The 25,501-nt window shown below is 35.1% G+C and overlaps 1 long non-coding RNA gene across 2 annotated transcripts in view; it reads left to right on the top strand.

The window, feature by feature from the left end:
* LOC116421062 overlaps positions 1–24,991 on the top strand; it is a 36,168-nt gene extending 11,177 nt beyond the window's left edge. For both annotated transcript variants that reach the window (XR_004231382.1, XR_004231381.1), the window contains 2 exons: positions 4,610–4,882; positions 24,797–24,991. This is a non-coding gene — a long non-coding RNA (uncharacterized LOC116421062). The remainder of the gene's footprint in view (positions 1–4,609; positions 4,883–24,796) is intronic.
* Positions 24,992–25,501: the final 510 nt, after the last annotated feature.

Raw genomic sequence — 25,501 nt, 5'->3', positions numbered from 1 at the left:
TAGTTTACCTCTCAGACCTGTGGAAGGGGAAGGACTTTATGACCAAAGCAGAACTAGAGATCATTATGATCACAAAATAGAAAATTCTCGATTATACCAAACTGAAAAGTTTTTGTACAAACAAAACTAATGCAGACAAGATTAGAAGGGAAGCAATAAACTGGGAAAATATTTTTACAGTCAAAGGTTCTGATAAAGGCCTCATTTCCAAAATATATAGAGAATTAACTCTAATTTATAAAAATCAAGCTCATTCTCCAATTGAAAATGGTCAAAGGATAGAACAGAAAATTCTCAGATGAAGAAATTGAAACTATTTCTAGTCATATGAAAAGATGCTCCAAGTCATTATTAATCAGAGAAATGCAAATTAAGACAACTCTAAGATACTACTACACACCTGTCAGATTGGCTAAGATGACAGGAAAAATAATGATGATTGTTGGAGGGGATGTGGGAAAACTGGGACATTGATGCATTGTTGGTGGAGTTGTGAACAAATCCAACCATTTTGAGAGTAGTTTGAACTATGCTCAAAAGTTATCAAACTGTGCATACCCTTTGATCCAGCAGTGTTACTACGGGGCTTATATCCCAAAGAGATTATAAAGAAGGGAAAGGGACCTGTATGTGCACGAATGTTTGTGGCAGCCCTTTGTAGTGGTTAGAAACTGAAACTGAATGGATGTCCATCAGTTGGAGAATGGCTGAATAAATTGTGGTATATGAATATTATGGAATATTACTGTTCTGTAAGAAATGACCAACAGGATGATTTTAGAAAGGCCTGGAGAGACTTACACGAACTGATGCTGAGTGAAATGAGCAGGACCAGGAGATCATTATATACTTCAACAACAATACTATATGATGACCAGTTCTGATGGACCTGGCCATCCTCAGCAACGAGATCAACCAAATCATTTCCAATGGAGCAGTAATGAACTGAACCAACTATGCCCAGAGAAAGAACTTTGGGAGATAACTAAAAATCATTACATTGAATTTCCAATCCCTATATTTATGCCCACATACATTTTTGATTTCCTTCACAAGCTAATTGTACAATATTTCAGAGTCTGATTCTTTTTATACAGCAAAATAATGTTTTGGTTATGTATACGTATTGTGTATCTAATTTATATTTTAATGTATTTAACATCTACTGGTCATCCTGCCATCTAGGGGAGGGGGTGGGGGGTAAGAGGTGAAAAATTGGAACAAGAGGTTTGGCAATTGTTAAGGCTGTAAAGTTATCCATGCATATAACCTGTAAATAAAAGGCTATTAAAAAAAAAAAAAAAAAAAGGTACAGAGAAAGTAATGATCTCTACTGGTGGACACCTTTCTTTTACCAGACAATTTTCTATAATGGACGAAATCACAGTTCTAGTTAGAAAATTTCTGATGGTGGGACATGCTCAGTGTTATCCAGGCTTGTAATATTTGGAGAGGGAAGAGAGATTTGTAATACTGTCAGTGTGGAAAACTCTTGTGACCATTCCCCAATACAAATCTATAACTTTTCTGTGATTTATAATCTTGGAGAATGGCCTAGAGTTAGCTATCTTTCCTCTGTCACACTGCTAATAAATGTTACAGACAAAAAATGCAGGCCTTCCAGACTCCATGACTAGACCTCTAGCTTTTGCCTAAATCCCAATAAATGCCTGCTAGAGAGCTGTTGAATTGCCACACTGTTTTATCTTCCTTGCTAGTTACAAACTCCCTAGAGGTAAGAGGGCAGGTTTTATTTATCTCCCTTCTCAATTAGCATAGTGACAACCATTGTCAGTTGAAACCATCATCACACTTGGTCAGCCCCATTGTCCAAGCAGTCTATCATTCTGTCTCTGATAATAGCTCTAAGAGAAGATTTGGTAATTGTAGGTTTGGTTTTGTTTGTTTTGGGAATTGTTTTGTTGTGGAGAGGGACTGGGTTGGTTTTACTTGGGAGAAAAGGATGAGGAAGAACAAGTGTGGTTGATCTCCTTATGATCAATTCCAAAGGTTAGTGATATCTCCCAAATACTTTCCTTTGCCTTCATAAATCAATGGATGACAGATCCATAATAGGTTATCTAAACCTTTTTTTTTTTTTTTGAGGTTATTTTCAGCTTCCACCACCTTTGGGAATAACATGGTCCATAAATTTATTAATGTGAGATAGGACATGTTTTTTTAATTTGCTCTAGTGCTATTTCCCCCTGAAACTTCAAGGTTACTGCTATATCCTCTTCTTTCATCTCTCCTTCCTTCCTCCCTCATCCATTGAAAAGAGCAGGTTATCTTGAACTCCACCAGGTAAATATTAGATTGCTTTTGGGATTTGTCTCTCTCTGCATTTATCAACCCATGACAGTCAAATAAAATAGGCTGATGTTTTATTGGAGAGTCAAACCAAAGTGACTATTCATGATAAGTAGAGAAATGAAATACCACAGAACACCACAAAGAAGATGTGGCTTGTGTACTTAAGACCTAAGCTTCTAACCAGATAGGATGAGAGGAAGGGAGGAGCGCCCTAACTTCATACAGCCTTGAAATCTCTTCAAAATCTAAACCAGCCATGAGTAGTCAGTATAGACTGGCCCTCAACCAGAGGGGTGGTCTGGTTTCTCCTTTAGTTACAGTCTCCACACTTGAGACAGCTATTCTGGAAGAGAACATCATTAATTCAAATGTCACAAAAAGTCTGAGGGGGCAGCACTGAAGCTTGCTTTGTAAAACAAAGAATATGGTCAGGCAAATTAGTGGTGCTAATAGGATTAACATCTATTTGCATACCGACAAAGTGAAATATGCTAATTGAACAATATTCTAATCTACAGGCAAGGCTCACCAAGCTGTTCCTTGTAGTCTTTTGTAACAATTAGTTCACTTGGGGTTTGCAAAATAAAATTATACATCTTTAAAAATGTGATATACTAATTCATGGAACTCTGGATTAATGAGGTTTTACATGTCACTCAGACGGACATTCTTATGAAGAGTCACACTTTTAGTCTCTGATGGAAATCAGTCCAAAGGATCATGAGAGAATTATTTTCTTCTTTCTCAGTTTAACACTTCTAAGAACAGAGAGGAGCCTAGAAAGATCCCTAAGCATGAGTTTGTAATCTGGGATCCTGAAATTTTTTCCAAACATATTTTAATAACTATTTCAATATGAAATCGTGAAATGTTATATTTCAATATAAAATAACCTATTTGTTTCCTTTGTAATTATTAGAAGGATTTGATGGAGATAGGGAGTGAGGGAAGAAAAGTGAGAGGAAGGGAATAAGTATTTATAGGGTGGTTGTTATATTCCAGGTATTATGTTATTTATAATTACTATCTTATTTGATCTCTATCCACTGTATCACCCACATACCTCTACATATGTTTTAATATCCATTCTCTAGGATCTAGTTGTTGTTGCTACTGTGCTGTTTTTCAGTTTCTGAAAACTCAGCTTCTTTCTATTGATCTTTTTATTTACATTGTTACATTCATCATGTATATTGTTTAAGTTTAGCCTATTTCACTCTGTATCAATTTAATGAAATATTTCAGGATTTCTCTCATATTTCTCAATTCTTACTTCATAATAACATCCCATTGCTTTTCATATGCCTTTTCATATTTCTCATTTCTCACTTCACAATAACATCCCATCAATTTTTATATATTTCTTCACCACTGCCAATTTTTTCCCCTTCATGTCTTCCCATTTGATCTAGTGGGAGAAAGTTACAACCTAGGTTACCTCTCAAATCACCATCTTTTCAATATTTCCCAAATGTAATTGCCCACAATAAGCATTAAGTACTTAAAGTATTAAGGCATCAATTGTTTTAGATTCTAAATAAAATAATTGCATTCTTCAGGAATCTTAAATTCAGGCACAACCCTACATTGAACTGTTAATTAAATTCCCTACATTTTGACAAACTGAAGACCATCTCACATTGCTTTCAATACAATCTAGCATGGATCCTGGAACAAAGTCCTCACAAATATTTGTGGAAAGTATTAGCTAGCTAAATTAGTCATATGGTCCAAGAGACTGGCTCCTAAAGCCATACTTACAGACAAATTATTGGTAATATATTTAGGGTGGTATACTTTAAGGTTTGCAAAAACAGGACAAGTATTGTTTTCCCCTTACAAAGAAGGAAGCTGAGACCTCAAAAGTTTTAAGTGACTATGAATGGGATAAATTGAGTAAAAACTTCTCCTAAGAATATGTCCTTGATCTATACCCTAATTATAACTTATTATTTGTGCTATAGCCAAAAGCCAGGTGTTCACTTACATTTCCTTCCTATTCTTCCTGCCTTTTTCACCACAGTTAGTATTAAATTCCTAATATGGTAAAGAGTGTGTCATTAGCTAGTATTTTTTTTTCTCTGGGTAGATTTTAATCTCTGGGTAGATTTCCACATTAGGATGTAAACTTGCACTCCTTTAGCCAATTGGAAAAAGGATCAGAAGGGGGGTGAGGGCTGCCACTTACGGTCTATATAATCCTTTGTTTGCAGCTTGTACTTTGCTTTGACACACCTTGTCTGTATGGAGCTGCCCTTTTTTGAAATAATAAATCCTTTTTGCTTTTTACCTTAAGGATCTCTGATTTTAATTTGGAGCTTTGGAGGTTTATTCAGGAATATTTCCTGTTTGTGAGGAGTGTCTCCTGTACTGAATCCTCGGACAGGTACCATCCAGAAAGTTCTCCAGTAATTCTTGGACTCAGCTTGGGAACTCCCACTCTGATTGGGTAAATTCCCAAAAGGATTCACTCAAAGAAAGCAAAAATGAAAGTAAGGAGGCTAACAAGGATAGGGGATTAATTCAGTATAAGATGAAAGCCAGCGGAGAAAAGTTTGGAATCAAGCAGGTAAGTTGTGTACACAATCCAGGTAGCAAAAAAATTGGTGATGGTGGAGCCCATAAAAAATACTTTCCCTTTGACAAGAACTGGTGAGCCACTTGAATGAATGGGATCAAGAGACTTTAATCAGTTCAAGTCCATAAGAGTGTCTAATTTCCCTTAGAGTTTGGGAAACTCTAAATGGTTGGAGTCCATAAGAGTGCATCAATTTTCTTTGGTAAGATTGGGTGAGATCCATCAAAGAGGACAAGATACTGTGAACCATGGGAAAGAACAATCTAAGTTTGCTGGATCTAAAAATCTATTTTATGTCCTTGGAAGATAGCCCTTTAGGAAGAATTGAAATGAAGTACCAAAATTTACAGGGAAGGACAAAAATAAAATGATTAAATACTATTGTATTGTTTGGGTAGGCTCCTCACTCAGAGGAAATGTCTTCTGGTCAAAGTGCTAATTCCCTGAGATCTGGGTCTGTCAACAATTGAATTATATGTAAATTCAAAGGAGCCTTTTGATACTGAGGAGAGTAAGTATGCAGCCTTGTGGTTTCTAAGTACAGGACAATTTGTGTGCCCCCCCAGCTGACCACGATCTGGAACTCCTCTCCTCACCTGTGCCCCAAGGAAGGGCTGAGAATGAGAAGCATATTGGTTTAGAACTATTGTCTATTTCCTCTCCTCATGGCCCTCTTCTGAAAGAACTTAAGCAGATATTTAGAAGTACTCTGTGTGCGCGCGGTGTGTGTGTGTGTGTGTGTGCGTGTGTATTTTATTTTCTATGCTTCTCTTAGCTGAATTACAAAGAAAAAGATCTGGTCATTTGGAATTTAAAAGTGTTTGTCTTGTAAAAGTGTGGTCTATCCCTATGTGGCTTGGGAAATTTAGGGAGATAAAATATTTCCCCCTTCTCTATCACATGGATTTAGTAAAGAGCACACATTTTGTTTTTGCTTTTTTTTTTTAATAACTTTTTATTGACACTACATATGCATGGGATAATTTTTTACAACATTATCCCTTGCACTCACTTCTGTTCCGACTTTTCCCTTCCCTCCCTCCAACCCTCCCCTAGATGGCAGGCAGTCTTATATATGTTAAATATGTTATAGTATATTCTAGATACAATATAATGTGCAGAACCTAACAGTTCTCTTGTTGCACAGGAAGAATTGGATTCAGAAGGTAAAAACAACCTGAGAAGAAAAACAAAAATGCAAACAATTCACTCTCATTTCCCAGTGTTCTTTCTCTGGGTGTAGCTCATTTTGTCCATCATTGATCAATTGGAACTGAATTAGATCTTCTCTTTGTTGAAGATATCCACTTCCATCAGAATATATCCTTATACAGTATTGTTGTTGAAGTGTATAATGATCTCTTGGTTCTGCTCATTTCACTTAGCATCAGTTCTTGTAAGTCTTTCCAAGTCTCTTTGTATTCATTCTGCTGGTCATTTCTTACAGAACAATAATATTCCATAACATTCATATACCACAATTTAGCCAACCATTCTCCAATTGATGGGCATCTATTCATTTCCCACTTTCTAGCCACCACAAAAAGGGCTGCCACAAACATTTTGGCACATACAGGTCCCTTTCCCTTCTTTAGTATCTCTTGGGGATATAAGTCCAGTAGTAACACTGCTGGATCAAAGGGTATGTACAGATTGATAACTTTTGGGACATAATTCCAGATTGCTCTCCAGAATGGTTGGATTCATTCACAACTCTACCAACAATGCATCAGTGTCCCAGTTTTCCCATATCCCCTCCAGCATTCATCATTATTTTTTCCTGTCATCTTAGTCAATCTGACAGGTGTGTGGTGGTATCTCAGAATTGTCTTAATTTGCATTTCTCTGATCACTCTTTCATATAAGTGCAAATATTTTCAATTTCATCATCTGAAAATTGTCTGTTCATATCCTTTGACCATCCACAAAGGTGACCTAAATTTGTGTGTTTAAATTTAAATGTTATATGATCAAAATTACTTTCAATTAATGCTTTGGGAATAAGATTTTAGAAACATGTGTGCATTGATCTTGAAGTATTGTTTCTAGAAATTTAAATTTGTATTGATTTGATTTTAAGTTTAAAATGGGTATTAAAAGAAAGTTTTCTTGTAACTTACCTAGAGGTCATGTGTTTTTATCTCCTAATCAGATGAAAGGTACCATGTTGCTTTCTAAATTGTATATTGGACAATTTGTAAAAAGTATATGAGCTATGCTTTAACACTTTGTCAATCCTGTTGGATATTTAGATATTACCTATACTTTGATAGGTATATCAGGTTTGTTTTGCTTTCTCCCTTTAATAAAGAAATAAAAGCAAGAAAATTTGGCAGATAGGGATTTGCAAAACAAATTGTATCTGAAAGGTGTGTAATATATCTAAAAATAAATAAGAAGATCCTGAGGAGAAGTCCCTCTGGAAGGAAGGAGCCTGGCTTCAGAATATTCAAGTTAGGTTTTATTGAAATGACACCAGTGGGAAAACTAAGTTTTCTGGTTATAGTGGACCATTTGATAGTATGAGTGGAATCTTTTCCCTGATCTCTGATGCCTTAAGAGGGATTAGTGAAATACAATGGAACAAATTGTACTAAGTATAGATTGGTAGAAACAATAGTTTCTACCAATGGAACATACTTTACTTCTAAGGTTTTATGAGAAATAATGGGGAGAGATTGCAAATTGAGTAACAAATCCCTATACCTGAGCATCTGCCCTCATCAGGGAAAGTGGAAAGAATAATTCAGATTCTTAAGAAACGAATTACTATGTTAAGAGATTAAATTGCCTTGGATCAAATGTTTCCTTATTGCTTTGTTAAAGAATTAAAACTGTCCCTAGAAGTGATCTGAGACAATATGAGATGCTGTTTGGTTTATTTTATTTGAGAGGAGAAAGGAAAATACCCTCTTTTGAAACAAAGGATAAGTTTTCCAGGAATTATATACTGGCAGTGTCCTCTTCCCTTTCAGCCCTTAGGAAGCAAGAATTGCTGGATCAGATAACACCTTTGGAGTTTGCAGTTCCATAATCAAGACTGCAGTCCAGAGCATGAGAAGGGATGGATTCATTACACTAGGATTAAAGGACCTATGGAGGAACCTCAAGAATGAACTGTTAAGGACAATTTATAACCTCTAAAATTGATTTTGCACCAGGGCAATTAGGAATGTTTTGGTGTGTGTGGGGGGGAATTAATTGAGCTTTGGGGAATTTTAACAGTATTTGTGGTGTATCTTTTATTTATGTTTCCAGAAAAGTTTAGAGGGACTTCTCAATTGGAAGAAGTTGAATGAACAGTTTTTATGCAGAAAATATTAATGTTAATTCTGATAAGGTTATTTAATGTGTATTCAGGGCAGTACATTCTATATTCTATGTGAGTTTTGTTTGGATTGTATCATCTTAAAGTTGTTTTCATTATTTAGGGGGATTATGAGAACAGTGGTCTATGTCTTTGTCCCTTTGAACATGATTAATACCTGAACACATTTTGAAAATGATTTGTGTAATGTTGAATTTAAAACCATCTCCTAATATATGAAGATAAGCTGTGAACTTTCTAGGCTGAATCTCTTACTGTTATCAACATAAGATTAAAGTAAATACTTATTTAGTATATGTGATCCTTGAGAGCTAAATTCACCCGAAGTTTGATTAATAAGACTTGCTACTTGAAATAAAATCTTTTGAGACTGTAACTGATAGTATTTGGAGTTTGAATTCAGGTATGATTGTCTGATGGATCATGAAGTCATTACCCACCATTTGAAAGATGCCACAACAACTAAGCAGAGGAATGTGATCCTGAAATATTAGAGGTGGAGGTTAATATTTGGGCAAGAGCTGGGAGGACAATGTTGACATCCACTTAAGGTAGGATGCTTCTGACTCAGTTTCCCAATGGTGTCCCTTTGAATAAGAACCCACCTTATTATTCCTGAGTCTGGGTATAATATGGAATTGTTACTGCATACAATTACCTAATGTCAAACTGAGCTAAGTATGCTTTATCCTGTCATATATGTGCTCTAGGGCCGAAGCCTGAAGGACCAGTTTTGATGCTATTATAATCATGTCCCTGTGTTTTTCTCTTACAATGAATTTCTATAATCAGAGCAAATGGTCAGTAGAAGCCATGAGCACAATTTAAGAATGTAAGATCTTACGCTTTTCAATCTAAAAATATGTGGTCATAATATCCTAAATAAGTAGGTAAGTGAGTATTTGGCCTAGTTATCTATCTGTTGCTAGATGCATATATCTGTCTGTTCTTTTTAGGATTTCTATTGTTGCTGACTTTCATGATAGACATCTTTATTTGTTAAAAGTTACCTATTCCAATGACTGGAGATGCAAATGGTTAGAGTGAGAGATGAAACCAGATGAGAGTTGGGGGTAAAGAATTCCAATTTATATATGGAATAACTCATTAGACTTCAGGCCATGATTGAAATAATTACAACCAGATAGCAAAAGCACAGTATTTGTTAGCAGATTAAGCTACTCAGATTAAAGAAGCAGTACTCCAGCACTGTATTAGATTGTGGGAAATTAAATTTATTCACCTGCTATATGAAAATTGATGATAATGGACAGGTAGTGAAGGGAATTGCCAAAAACATCAGAAAATTGGTTTTTACCATTTAATACCTCTTGGTGGTCTTAGCCTATGGTCTTTGGTTCCTGCACATAACTTTAAGTGGACTCATACTACTCCCTGTCTGCCTCCTGTAATTGTAATACAGCTTATCACAAGGGTGTTACAGATATCACTGGTCAGGATGGTAAAACTTGAACTACCTCAGCCAATGGGAGAATAGGTCAGAAGGAATGAAGGCTTCCACATTAGGGTCTATATAAATCCTGTCTTTGCAGCTTGTGTGTTGGGAGTTGCCTTTTTTCAAGAGATCATAATAAATCCTTTTTGCTTTTTTTTAATTTTGAGGGTCTCTAATTTTAATTTGGTAAGGTTAGCTGTCCCACACAACTATGATGGGCTAATGATGACACAGCTAATAGGTACTTGAGCCAAGATTCCAAGTTTGGTCCCCTAAATCTAAGTTAGATTTTCCCTGTACTCTGCCTGGCTTTTATTCTTTATATAATTAGACATGTATAACTTGTCTACACTAATAGAATATAAGCTCCTTGAGGGCAAGGATGCCATTTTTGTCCTTGTGTCTGGTACATACTATAATATGTGTTTAATAAATGCTTCTTGATTGATTGATTGGCAGTTTGGTTCATTTATTGATAGAGTCAGGGGAGGATTCTCAAGCCAGAAAGCAGCTTGTTATTGTTTCTTCCAGGAATTTCAAATCCTTTCTATCTCAAGAGACCTTTTTCTGTATTTTAGGTAACCTAAAAATCTCTTAGAAGCTTTTTTTTTTCCTATTGAAAATAAGATTTCTTTTCCTCTTACAAACATGTGCTTTAGCATAGATGAGGTTGACCAGAGGGTCCTACCTGATCAATGTGAGCATATCTTTTAATCAAAAATAGGCATGTCCATTGGTGACTTGTTAGAACATATAAACAATTCCTAATTGTTTTTTAGTGATTGGGGCAACTTCCAAGATATTTAGCTGACTGGGCACTCAAGAGGATGAATTATCATCCAAGAAATTGACTTTCTCTGTGATCTATAAAAGCAAGCTAACATAAGAGCAGATTCTTTATCTTTGTCTCTCTCTCTCTTATTATCTATTTCATCCTCTGATTTTATCTCTGTCTCTATCTCTCTAAGTCTTTCTGTCTGTCTCTGACTCTTTGTCTCTGTTTTTCTTTCTCTCTGTCTCTATATCTCTGTTTCTCTCAATCTCTGTCTCTTTCTGTCTCTCTCTGTTTTGGATTTTCCTATTCTAAAGACAGGCCAGCCTGACAGCACAGTGTCTTTGGGTTGTAGGGGTTGAGAGAAATCCTTAGTAACGGTATCTTCCCACAACACAGTACAAATAATGGCACCCTTGGGCCAGAAGAACAGAAGAGTTAAATGAGTTTTTTCAAGTGGTCTGAGAGGATAAATACTGAGGGAAAATTTTGTCAACTCAACAGAGAACAGCTCCTAAAACATTACCAGATTTCTTGCAGAAGTTTGTGGCAACAGTAGACATGAAGTTATCTACTGTAAGTGTGGAAGTGAAGGTCATGGACAACGTTCCCTCATCCTAATTTCCTGTGTGAGAAAGGGGGAGCACTGGTCACTTAGGCAGCATTTTTACCCCATCTAGTTTCTAACAAGGAGAAAAGAGATTCCCTGTGTATCACTAGCCTTGGGATTGCCTTGTAGGAGACACCAGATTAAAACATTCCTAAATTAAAATGTAAAAACAAAAAAAAAATAATAATAAATTGGCCTTGTAGAGGGATTTTCTGGAGTGTGCTTCTTGGAGGAAAAAAATAGACATGTAGACAGACTGACAGCTAGCTAGCTAGATGTGTCTTTATAGCTAAATATCTCTATTTCATATCTATCTGTATTCATTTCCTCAATATTTTCTATGGGCTCCTCTTGTCTGCCTCTCTTATTAGAGGAGCAATGAGGAGAATTGAAAATATAAGGAAGTAAAGAATCTAAATCTTAGTCCCAACTATGCATTCTCTGGATTTTGTTTATAAACTACTTTGAGTATATTTTGCTTTCTGAATTTTCTTTAAATTCTTTAGGCTGAATTGAAGGCTATCTGTTTAATCTATATTCATTATCTTGAAGGCTTATATGGTAATTGAGTATTCCTTTTAGCTAAACTTTAGGAAAACTAGATGTGAAACTCTTATTTCTTAGATGAAACTATATATTGTTCTCTCTAATTCTCCATTAAAAATGCCTTCAGAAAAAGGATATGATAAATTCATTTATATTGACATATGAATGACTAAAGGGCAGCTAGGTAGTCCAGTGGATAGAGTACTGAGTCAGGAATCATGAAGACCTGAGTTCAAAGGCAGTTTCAAAGAGTAACTGTGAGCCTGAGCAAGTCATTTAACCTTGTTTGCCTCAGTTTTCTCATCTACTAAAAGAGCTGAGGGAAAAAAATGGCAAAGCATTCTAGTATTTTGCTGAGAAAATTTCAAATGGGGTCATGAAGAGTCAGCCATTAGTGAAATAGTTGAGTAACAACACAAATGACTGATAAGATGAAGGTGCTTTACTTCTAAGGGTACTTTACATTTTAACAAAGTTTCTAAAGGAAATAATGTCAAATGGAATAATTACAGTATTATATACAGATATCATATGTAAGGAGACAGAAAGAGGGGGTTTTGTGGAATAACCTTCCCAGAGTTTTAGCAATTTCTGACATCTATCCAGTCCTGAACTGTGATTTTATCAGTCTAGGAAACTCTCAGTGAGGAAATTGTTTCTGCCAATGAAGGTGAATAACTGCTATGTAACTTATAGTCTTGAACAACTGCCCAGGGCAATGGAGCCAGTATGCATCAAAGGTAAAACTTGAACTCAGATTTTCTTGTCTCTGAGGTCAATATATTTAAAGTCTGCCAAGATCTTCCACCTATCTTATATCATTTGATTCTCGTGATAATAGTCATTATTATCTCTATTTTAGTAATGAGGAAATTGAGGCAAATAGAGCTTGTAACTTAACTATGATAGGAAGGAAAATTCCAGAGATGAGATTCCAACCCAAGTCTTCTTCATGCCAAATTCAATCCTCTATCATTATGTCACACTGGCTTTTTGTATGCCCACTGTGCAAGCAGCTGTCTTTTTTTCCTACTTGTACAACTAATTCTATTCCCAAGACTCTTCAGGAAAAGGAGTGCCATTTTGAGAAAATTCTCCATCTCAACCTCAGCAACTCCTTGGATTTTATATGGGGAAATGGCAGAAATTTTTGTTCTTCTGCATCTATCCATCAAAATGTAGTTATGCATGTATATAAGCCCAAGGGTAAATTTATACTCTGTGTCTGTGTAATTCAGTGTGTTCAGTTTCTACAATGATAATTTCAAGATTATGAAAAAATTAATAGCAGATTTTAGTATGTTATTCATCATGTACAACTCCCTTATGTATAATTTGACCATTGAGTTGACAGTGACTTACAATTTAAATATTACAGGGCTTGTCTGGGGGGGAAAAGCATGACATTCAAAAGCATAAAAATGTGCAATGTTTCCAGGCTTTCATAGCTCTTCAGATTTGGGAAAGAAATTATTTGTGAGAGCTAACTTGCCCTAAACACTCCTAGCTTCCTTCCCAAATGGCTATATATGAAATTTCGGTGTAGACATGGGGCATTAGTCACAATCCTTCCCAAATCTTCTCCACCCAGCTGAATAGGAAGACTGACCAGAGAGGAAGCTGAAGGGCCTTTGGCCTGGGTTTTCCCAGCCACACATCTCCACTCCTAGATTTGGTCAGTTTAGTTAAGAGGTGCATCCTGGCTCCAAAACAGAAGGGTTTAAGGGACTTCTGGTTCATCCATTTTCTACCTATTTACACAAGGACAAATCATTTAATCTCCTCAGGCCTCAGTTTTCTCATCTGTTAAAAAAAATTAATTATAAAAGATAATCTTTAAGGTCCCTTCAACTTGAAATCGACATTTTTATGAGTTCTTCCTTTTGGTAGAGAAGGGAGGATCTATAGGTACAAAATGTTGCATGCAGTCCCTTATTAACTGATTTTGTCTAATTTTTTGTTGTTGTTACAAGGAAGGGTTTGTTGGAAATGAAGAATATCAAGAAATGAATATGATGTGAAAACAAAACATATAACAGGATTTTTTTTTAAGTTCTTCACTAGCACATGGGTTAGTCTTCAAGAATAGAAATTTCAGAATTATGATGACAATAATTGATGCATTATTTATTTCCAAATAATTTGAGGTTGCTGGACCTGATGAGTTGGGTTTGTTTGTTTGTTTTTTAAACTAAGTTAACCATGTTGTAGCCCTTATTTTGAACATAGTATTAGAAATATTATAGTATTATTTTGGGAAGAGGAGAACCATCTGTTCCAAATTCTCTGACAGAGAACTTAAAGTTTGTATAGTATTCCATTACTTGGATACCTTTAATATAGGTATTAAAAAATCCTATTAAGGATACTTGGGTTATTTGAGATTTATAACATGCTCAAATTTAGTATGCTGTATGCAGCACTGGTCTTAGAGTCATAACTTCAGCTCTGTCACTTTTCAATCATCTCCAGCTCTTCATGATCACATTTGGAGTTTCTTTATAAAAATGCTGAAATGGTTTGCCATTTCCTTTTCCAACTTATTTTATGGATGAGGAACTGAAGCAAACAGGGCTAAGTGACTTGCCTAGGGTCACATAGCTAGTAAGTATCTGAGACTGAAATGCTATCCACTTTACCACCTGACTGCTCTAAAATCATAATATTGGAATCTTAATACTTTTTCTCCCATTAATGGCTGTGTGACTATGGAAAAGTCATCTCTTTCTACTTCAGTTTCCTGATCTATATGTAATACCCTCTCTGTAGCCACTCTCCCAATTTCCACTTGCATTGACAAGCCAACTTCCTGGAGGTCAACTGATACTTCTTCACTCAGGAGTATCTCTGAGAGATTGTGAATTCTAACACTGTAACGCCTGTTCCTCCATTATTACTTAGCCAATTGAACTCCACTAGCTTTTATAAAGAGGTTCTTACTGAAAAAATATAGAAAAAACAATTGGAGCAAAAAACATGCACTCAAACATTTTCCCCTTGTATACACAAGTTGCCTAAGGAGAATGAGTTCAATATTTCCTTCCTCCTGTTAACTACTTCCCATTTATCCTGTATATAAATTGCTTGTATATATTTGTTTACTTCTTGTTTCTCCTATGAAATTGTGAGCTCTTTGAGGGCAGAGATTGTCTTTTGTATTCCCAACATTTAGCCTGATACATAATAGACAATTAATAAATGCTAATTTGATGATGGTTTCTTGAAGAATGAAGGACATTAACTGAGACTTGAAGGAAGCTAAGAATGCCAGAGCAGAGGGGAAAAATCTAAGCAACAACCAATGAAACTGTCCCACAGTCAGACATAAAGTTTGTATACTCATAGTATACAAATGTAGTAGTATTATTATATAATATATATAGTCATATATGAAAAAACAGCAAGGATACAGTGTTATTGGATAATAAATTTTGTGATGGAAAAGAAGGTATTGGAAACCTGGAAAGGTGTAAAGGGGCCATATCATAAAGGGCCTTAAAGATCAAACAGAGAATTTTGTATTTTATCCTGGAAGTTATAGTCACTAGAATTTATTGAATAACAGAAAGGAAAACAAAATATGCATTTATTAATCACCTACTATGTCCCAGGAACTATGCTCAGTGCTTTATAAATTTAATCTTTATTTGATATTTACAATAACTCTGGGAGATAGGGGCTATTATTATTACCATTTCACAGTTGATAAAATTGAGGCAGACAGAGGTCAAATGATTTGCCAGGGACCCATAGTTTCTGAGGCTGTATTTGAATTCAAGCCTTTCTGATTCCAGGCTTAGCCTTCCTCACTCTACTGTGTCACTTAGCTGTCTTTAGGGAAATGACAAAGTTAGACCTATTTGACATCTGGGGGAAGGAAGAACTGGAGTGAGAGAGAGAGATTTGACAAAGGAGGACCAATTTGGAAAATGAGCAGATGCTCATCAATTGTGGAATGGCTGAATAAGTTATGTATATGAAAGTAATGAAATGTTATTGTTCTATAAAAAATTAGTGAGCAGGCTGATTTTAGAAAAGCCTGGATAGACTTACATGAACTGATTCTAAGTGAAGCAAACAGAACCAGGAAAACATTGTACACAGAAACAGCAGGATTGTGTGATAATCAGCTATGAGGGACATTGTTCTTCTCAGCAGTTCAGTGATCCAAGGGAATCCTAATATATTTTGGATGGAAAGTCCTATTCTCATCTAGAGAGAAAACTAGGAAGACTGAATATAGATAAATGCATATTATTTTCACCATTTTTCTTGTTTTTTTTTCTCATGTCTTTTCTGCTTTTGTTCTGGTTTTTCTCTTCTACCATGATTCTTATAAAAATATGCAAAAAATGAATGTACATGTACAATTGTTTTACAATAAGTGGGGAAAATTAAAAAAATAAGGAAAGAGAAGGGACAATTTGCAAGCCAATTCAATAGTTCAAGAGTTTAGATATGAAGGATAAAGGCCTATGCTAGGAGGAGAGAAGGTATATTGGAGAGATGTTATAAAGGCAGGAAAAACAGGCAGTAAACAGGGTATATTAGATAGAATGATAGACTCAGAGGGAGGAAAGCCTAAGTTCAAATCTTATTTAGTATCTATATGACAATGGAACAATTACTTGATCTTTCGGGGTATATTTTCTCATTTGTAAAATAAGGTTAACAATTCCTATAAAACTACTTCATAGGGTAATTAAATGATAGGATCATAGATATAGAGCTAGAAATACATGACCTCATATTTTTCAACTCCATTTTTTTGTTGAGGAAACTGAGGCATAGAAAACTTTGCCCAGGATACCATAGTTTGTTATTCAACTTTGTGACCCAGTACCACACTGTTCATGGGACTTTCTTGACAGATATACAGAAGTGATTTGCCATTTCCTTCTCTAATAGTTTAAGGCCAACAGCACTTGTTCAGGGTCACACAACTGTTCCCAACTCCAAATTTGGTGTTCTATCCACTAAGCCACCTACCTGTCTCCTAGATTAACATAGCTAGTAATTGTCTCAAAGAGGGTTTGAACCCAGGCTTTCCTGATTCTCAAGTCTAGCACTCCATCCAGTATGCCACTTGGTCAAGATAACATATGAAAAGTTTTGCTAATTTTCAAGTTCTATATAAATGTCAATTATTATTATTTTTTAATCCTGTGTTCTTTCTTTAACACCACCTTGCCTCTAGATAACTTCTAAGGTCTTGTCTTTAAAATCCTATGACACTAAGACATTATTAGCTTTAGTTATCTTACACTGACTAAGTCAGGTTTCACTATTTGAGGAAGTTGATGGGGCTGGTCTTCACTGGCTTGGGGAAGCAAGGGAGAAGAGAGAGGGGTATTTGTAATGGGTAACCCAAGAATGAGAAATTAAGGAATTAGGCAAGAGCCAAAGCAGGACTCAGGAATAAGAGACAGAAAAAGCATTGGTTGGTGGGAAGCATTTGATGGCCATTTATTGCTTTTAGCTTTCTAATTATCAACATCTTTGTTTTTATGCATAGTCTATCCATCTTAGCATAAAGCACCTAGAAACTAAAATTGCTTGAAGCTATTTCTTTAAATCATGCATGATAGTAATGTTTCACCAGTACTGGGAAAATGGCATATAAGTGGTGCAATAGATATAGCACTGGGCTTAGAATCAGGAATCCTGACTTAGCTTCATGAATTCAAATCCAGCCTCAGACACTTATTAGTTTCGTAACCTGGACATGATACTTAACACTGTTTGCCTCAATTTTCTCATCTGTAAAATGAGATTGATAAGGAAATGGAAAACCATTCCTCTCTCTTGGCCAAGAAAACCCCAAATGGGGTCATGAAAAGTCAGACACAATAGAACAAAAATTTGGAAAGACAATAAGAGAACAAGATACAGGACAAGTAAATTGTAATGAGAAGTTTGAAATGCATTAGAAAGCATTTGGATATGAAGATGTTACTTAAGATAGGTCTAAGAATGGGAACAACAAACCATTTAGATTTATCATTATTGTTGTTGTTTGTCTTTCATTTCTGAAGAGGACCATGACATCAATGAGGGGATCCCATACCATTTAAGGGAATTTTATTTAAGAATTTATTTTATTAAGGAGGGCTGGGCAAAGTTACCTGCTTCATTTTCCTCTCCAGAACCCTCTGGGTCCAGTAGCCAGATATATAGAAATCAGGATGATTGGAAATGGCCCTGGATATAATGCAGATTTATCATTATGAACATGGATAAAGGACAATACTTTTTTTTCTAGATATAGGAGTAGGAACAAGATTATTGTTTCATATATTTCATATATCCTGGGATAAATACTTCAGATTTTATCACTTTTAATTGGGATACAGTGAAAAGAGAAGTAGATTTTGGATCTTGGGACCTGGTCCCAAAATTGGCTTTACCACTTATTATCAGTATGACTGTGAGCCAGTCATTTAATTCTAGACCTTAGTTTCCTTTAGAGGAGTGTGGATCAGACAACTTTTATGGTCCATTCCAGATCTTAATCTATAGTTTTATGATACAAGGTATATAAACTGATAGAGACAATACCAAAATGTCAAAGAAAATGCTGACAAAGAAGATCTTGTAAGGGTAGTAGAAGGTCACCAGAATCCTATAGTCACTTCACACTTTTGTCCTCTGACCAGACACAGACACAACTACAGAGAAAGCTCTGGTCGCTTGTGTTCCTCTTTCCTGGGAACTGACAAAAGCAATCCTTAAATTCTTCCATACTGGTGTTTTCAAAGGATTTGACAGAATTGGGCTTCGGGTATAAGAGAATTCAAATTCAGGGAACACCCTTTTTCTCAGAGAAAAGCATCCAGATGAACAAAATCAAGCCAGGAGCTATCCTTGGCAAGAAGATGAAACTACATTAAGCCACAAATTGGGAATGGATTTCTCTACCACACCTAATCACATTCGTTATTTGTCAACATTAGTTTCATTCATCCATGTGACATGCCAGCACAGACAAATACCCATGCAGCAGTCAGATCCCATTACAACATGCTACAAGGGACTGTCTTTCTGAGCTGGAATCTTATATCAATAATGGCTCACATTTTATACACCACTTTACAATTTTCCTTAACTGCCTTCTTTATAATAACTCTGTGAGCTACTTCACAGGGTTATCAAAACTGATTAAAACAAGTGGATCAATGACTATAGATTAAAAAAACCTTTCAAAAACAAAGACTTTTTTTTATTTCAGAAAATTCAAGCTGAAATGGACCTTGGAATCATAGATTTAGAGCTAAAAAAAAAAGTCTTAAAAGCCAGCTAGTCCAACTTTCTCGATTTACAGATTAGGAAATCAAGACTTAGGAAATGAAATGTTTTGACCAAAGTCACATAATTAAGATTCATTAAAGGCTAGATTTGACCCTTGGTCTTTTGACTTCAAAGTTTTTTGCTAGGCTTCACTTCCCATGGGATAATATTGAAACCTTCATATTTTTTCCCAGGATAGTGAGGAGGTAAAATTACTTGCCCAATATCATCCAATTAGTAAGTAATATAACTAAGTCATGAACTTTGTGATTCCAAGTGCTCGATTAGCTATCCAAGGTTTTTTCCACTAAACCGTCCTGTTATCATCAAAAGAATTTGTCAAAAGAGGATTTGGCCCACAATAAGCAGAGAAATTATTTTATTTACAATGAGTGAAGCTGATGGAAGCCTATAGCCATTGGCCCTGCCCCATTGAGGATGAGCTATTTAGGCCTATTCAATCACTGCTGGCTCAGACTTCACAGGAGCAGGATTAATAAATCCCTGTCCAGAGGGAACTAGTTATAGTGTCTTTCTAAATCCTCTAAAATAAGTTCTCATAGTCATCTTCTCATGGATTTTGATGAGTTGTTTATTGGACTTATCACAACACTTCTCTTTTGGCACCCTAACAAAGCTTTCTCAAAGTATATTGACATTTCAATACAATTAAAGTAGCTCAGAGATCTTACTTCATATTCTTCAGATTGATAAAAATGACAAAAGATAAAAATTATAAATGGTGCAGGGACTATGAGAAGACAGGCATATTAATGCATTGTTAGTAAAGATATGAATTACTCTGCTCATTCTGGAAAATAATTTGGAATTATATTACAAAAATTGCTAACATCAAAAATAGACAGAAGGTGCACCTCCAAGGAGAAAATTCCTCTATATCATTATTCAGTCATATCTGACTCTTTATGACTCCAAAATACTGAAGTAGTTTGCCATTTCCTTTTCCAATGGATTAAGGCAAACAGAGATTGAGTAAATGAGTAGTCTGCTGTCACAAATCTAGTAAATGTATGAGATTAGATTTGAATTCAGGTCTTTCTGATTCTTAGCTCGGCACTATATCCACTGAGCCAACAAGCTACCTTAATATATATGCCTTTCATATATACAAAACTATTTACAGCAGTACTTTTAGTAGTAGCAAAGAACTGAAAGTGTGTGTCAATTGATTGTGTACTAGCTAAACATATTGCAGTATATTAATGTAATGGAATATTACTGTGCCAAAAAAGACAGAACAATTTCAGACAAACTGGGGAAGAATTAATTGTTTGTTACAATAGCTTGCATGGTACCACTAAGTTGGGGCCACAGGGTTGGGAATCTTAACCAATTGCTTAAAGTACTTCCTAGGTTCATTATCTTATGGCTAACTCTTTTATTAGTATAAAAATCAGTCTTCCAATGCTTCAATTCTTTCTCCACCAATTCCTGAAGAACAATTTTATTTTTGGCTCTTGTTTGAAAAAGGAGAAAGTAACAAGGTACCCAGAGTAAAAACATGAATTGAATAAGGAAGAGGCAACTTTATTCCCATGAAAAAAAAGGGAAAAGCAATAAAGAATCATAGAATGATTACAATAAGTTGAGAGACTGGTATTTAGGCTTCCTGGGACATTTGTAATGGAGCTGCTCATTAACCATTTTATATTTTATCTCTGGTCAGTACAACTCAGTCAAAACCATGTGTACTCTTTCTTCCCTATGTTCTCTCTCTTCCTCTCTCTGTCTCTGTCTCTCTCCCTTTCTCTATCTCTCTGCTTCTGTGTCTTTTTGTCTCTGTCTTTTTTTTTCTGTTTATCTCTCTCTCTCTTTCTCTGTCTGTGTGTCTCTCTCTGTCTTTCTGTCTCCTTCTCTTTCTGTTTCTCCATCTTTCTCACCCAGTTCTACCACAACTTCTCCACTTCACGTACCAAAAGAAAACAGACATAAAGAAGAAGCAATTCCATCTCAAACATACTTGTCTAGGATGCCATGTGTCCCCAGCAGGGAAAAGATATTTGAGAGGTACAAGATTGCTCATTTATTACATCCATGGAATTTTGTCTCCGCAGACAATTAAAAGCATTAGCACATTAAGCATGAAAAATTACCAGTATATTTACATTTGCTTAAAACCAGGGGTTGATGAGTCCCATATTCCCTAACATTCCCTTGAGGATAGGGATTCTCATATGAGAAGGGATACATTAATATAAACATATGAAACTGTCAAAGACTTAAATTTTAACTGGGCTCTGGCCTCATTCAGCAATGAGGCGTTTGATCCCTCTGCCCTACAACAAAGCCATCATAATTAAAAAACATTTCTATTCAGAACTATTTAGAAACCTGTTAACTTTGCAAAAGTACCAAATCCATGTAATGGGATGTTAAAACTAGTTACCTCAATTAAAAGCTATAGTAACCATGATTTAGAATATATTTTTTTAAACTTCTATTCACTAATTACCCATTTCAGTTGAAAGCAATCAATAGCCTTCTAGTTGGCCAAGTTTGATTTGGAGTCATTCTTAATGCTTTACTCTTTCCACTAAGTCCATCACAAAATGTCTGAATTGGAAGGGAGGGCTCATTTGAGATCCCAACCAATGCCTGAAAAAGAATCCCTATAACATGCTCAGCCTGTGGTCATCCAGCCTTTACATGAATGCCAATGAGAGGAATCTATTTCCTCTAAAGATGAGCAAGAGAGATTTTAATTGATCTGTCAGTACTAATGTAGGCTAGAGGCTAGTAATGGCAAAGCAAAGCAAAGCGGAGCTACTGACTGCTCAGTCAATAGCCATCAGTGAAATACCTATATATGATGAAGAGTTTTCTTTGTTTCAGTTGTTCTAGATTTCCTGTGTCTTCAGAAGAACTCTGAGATAAAATGAACATCTTAGAGCTTCAAGGCTCACATTTTTATAAGAGAAATCCCTCCCTCAACCTAGTGGATATGGTAGTGAAATTTTCTAAGACATTCTTGTAAGGATATTATGTCTTTGTGACATAGAGCTAGGTCCTAATTAGTGAGAATAATGAATCTCATGATGTGACCATATTATTCAAATTCACCTTGCATATTTCCATAGGGATAGAACCATTTGCCATAGTTTACATAATTATATCTTGAATATTATTAATTTGAAAACTTGCAATGGCTTTATGACATTCCTTGTTTGTACTAATAAGGACATAGCTATATAAGATCCAGACCTTCTCATAAGAACACTGAACTTGGAAATATGTATATGTATGTGAGTACATATATATCCATATATGTATATGTACACACCTATTTATATTCATATATGTATATATATACACATATATGCATACTCAAGATTTTTATATATTTTAAATATTTATTTGTATTTGCATTTCACAATATCATATTTTATAAATAAATTTTCTGAGAATGATCTAGGAGTTTTAGTAGACTACTAAAACATTATGAGACAGAGGGTATGATATGGTAGCCTATAAAGCTAATTCAACCTTAAACCATATTAAGAGGTACTACACTGTCCCACTACAGAAAGCACCAGGTCTGAAATTCAAATCTGGGCCTCAGACACTCACTAACTTTATATCCCTAAGAAAGTTACTTACTTTCTATTTGCCTTAATTTTTTCAACTATAAAATTGAAATAATCATAGAACCTACCTATGAGTTGTCATGAACATCAAATGAGGTAATATTTTTAAAAATACTTAGCACAGTTCCTAGCACATTATGGATACTCATGCTTTTCCTCTCCCTTCCTCTCCCTCACCCAAGAGAGGTATTGCTTCTAGAAATAAGGAGGCAATGATTCCACTCTTGTCTATCCTGGCTTATTTCTATTCCCTCTAAGAAATATTGCGTTCAATTCTTGGAACTACATTTGAGAAATGTTACCAATAAGTTGAACACGATCCAAAGGAGAATAACTGTGTAGGTGATAGGCCTTGAAAATATTTCACAAAAGGATCAGCTGAAGGAGCTTTGGAGTCTTTGACTTAGAGAAAATAACATTCCTGGATGATATGATAACTATCTTCAGATATATAAAGGATTATCCTGGGGAAGAAAGTTTAGACTTATTCTGATTAGCCCTGGAGGGCAGAAATAGGAGCAATGTGAGGAAGGTAAATTTCCATTTGATTTAAGGGGAAAAAATGTCCTCATTATTAGAATTAAGCAAAAAATATAATAAATCACCCTTGAAAGCAGGGAAGTCTCTCTCTGGAGACTATCAAGTGGAAGCATTATGACTTTGTGGGAGTTGTTCTTAAGAGTATTCTTTTTTAGGTAAGGGTTGGATTAGATGGCCCTGAGATCCCTTTCAACTTTTAAATTTTATGGGATTTTACATCAAAAGAATTAAATTTGAATCTTAGCTCTACTTTTAATATGTTTATGACCTTGGACAAATTATTTAATCTCATTAGACCTCAGTCTTTTCATCTGCAAAATGAGAAGGTTGAGCAGATGATCTTTAAGGTCCTTGTCAGCTTTGATTCCTATGATTATAGATCAATCTTTTTTTCCCCATTGAATCAATATCTGATCTACCAAGGAAATAATCTCTCAGTGATGCCTCCCAGACAGTATTAAAGTTTCAGACAAAAAAAAAAAAAAAAAAAAAAAAAAAAAAAAAAAAAAAAAAAAAAAAAAAAAGAAAGAAAGAAAGAAAAAAGTCAAAGAAATAGAGAAAAGTAATGCTTCGGAAATGTCAGCACAAGGACTATAATGAGAAATTTTATGGTTTTTAAAAAAAAGCTAATTCATTATCATGGCAATTGGTAGATTACAATTTCAAGGTCCTTTATATTTATGAACATTTTACGCATTCATTTAATAACTGGAAATGAAGGTGAATCTTTTAAAGCTAATTTTATTTTTGGCCTGAGCTGGATTTTTTAAAATGGTAATCATTTCAATTTTTACATTAATAAAATCCAGATAAATTGAGCATGTACAGGACAAATACTGGTCATTTCAGTGATAGAACACCAGATGGAACACACATTCCTTTTTGCTTATTCAACTTTGACATTCATTGTATTTTTTGTATTTGTTCATTGCCTAACCAGACAATCAAAAAACTTTATCAGGAGCTATGTAGGACAAGAAGGGATTTTAAAGTCTTCTAAATGACCTTTCCTGTCATGATCTATATTAGCATCTCTCAGAACTGAGGGATCCTTTATATCAGTGATGTCAAACTCAACTAAATATGCACTAAACCATACATCAGCATCCTTGAGGCTATATATTGTTTTAGAAAATTACACGTTAATATTATCTACATTTTATCATATTTTTATTTATATTATCAAGTATTTCTCAGTTGTTATTTAATCTGTGTCAGGGAGTGTTGTGAGCTGCATGGACCCACAGGCAGGATATCTGACATCTCTGCTTTACATTAAGGAACCAGAAACTCTGAAGTTTAAGATCAAACTTCTCCTACCTTTGAGCTCCTAATTATAATTTAAGAGGTTAACAAAAAGTGTTAAAACTAGATTTGGTCTTACAATCAGGAAAAAATTAAGTCTTTTTAATCAAAGAAAAATTCACTTTGAACTTGTTCCTCATCTATGAGAAACAATATGGTATAATAGATAAAAACCTGGCCTTGCAAATCCAGAAGATAAGAGAGCAAGACTCCTTTCAGACACATTGACAATGTGACTTTGGGCTTGTCATTAAATCTCACAGTAGTTCTCTAAGATTCTAAATTGTACATATGATGTTCACCTACATTAGTAGAGTGAATTTCTCAACCCTGGCTCTCTACATTACATTACAGAGCTGGTCAAAACAGAGATTAATCAAATTTAGAGCTAGGAAGAATCTGAATAATAAATTCATTTTATCCCCTCTCATCTTGTTCAACTTTTCTCTTTTTCAGATGAGAGAACTGGTGTTTAGAGAGTTGAAGTCACTTGCCCATGTCGCACAACTGGTAAATAACAGACCAGCATCCAAGTCTTCTGATTGCTAATTCAGTGCTCCTTCTACCATGTCACACTGACTCTGAAAATTTTTTATGTATCAATTTATGAAATTAATAAAAAGCAATCAAGGACTAAAGTAAAATCTTCTTCTCAAGAAACTACAGTGATTCCTTATTATCAATTACATCAGTACAAATTCTTCTGCTTGGATACTATGGTCTTCCATAATCTGCTCAAACACTACCTATTCATTTGTATCCAATATGATACTTCTCTTTGTTTCCTTCAGCCACCATCTTTACAGAACCTAACAAAACTCCTGAATTTCTTTTAGCTTTGTTCTTCCTTGATGAAGATCATCTGGAAATTATGCCATCAAAAAGCAATGGAAATTAACATGGAACATTTTAAATTCAGCCATTTTCCTAGTACTGATTAAAAATTGATAGGAGAAAATGACTTACATGGAGAAGTATCATATTGGATACACTGTTATCAGTAATCAAAAAAAAAAAAAAAAAACATGTTCTAAGTAGGAAAGTGGGGAATAGCTGCTGAACATGATACAAAGGAGATGATAGACTTCTCTTTATGTGTTATATACATTGTTAAAATCCATTGGGACGATCAAGGGCTGAGACTTTCTCAGTACTTTTAAA

Source organism: Sarcophilus harrisii, chromosome 1 (genome assembly GCF_902635505.1).
Source record: "Sarcophilus harrisii chromosome 1, mSarHar1.11, whole genome shotgun sequence".
Lineage (NCBI taxonomy): Eukaryota > Metazoa > Chordata > Mammalia > Dasyuromorphia > Dasyuridae > Sarcophilus > Sarcophilus harrisii.
This window is presented reverse-complemented; position numbering and strand designations above follow the sequence as displayed.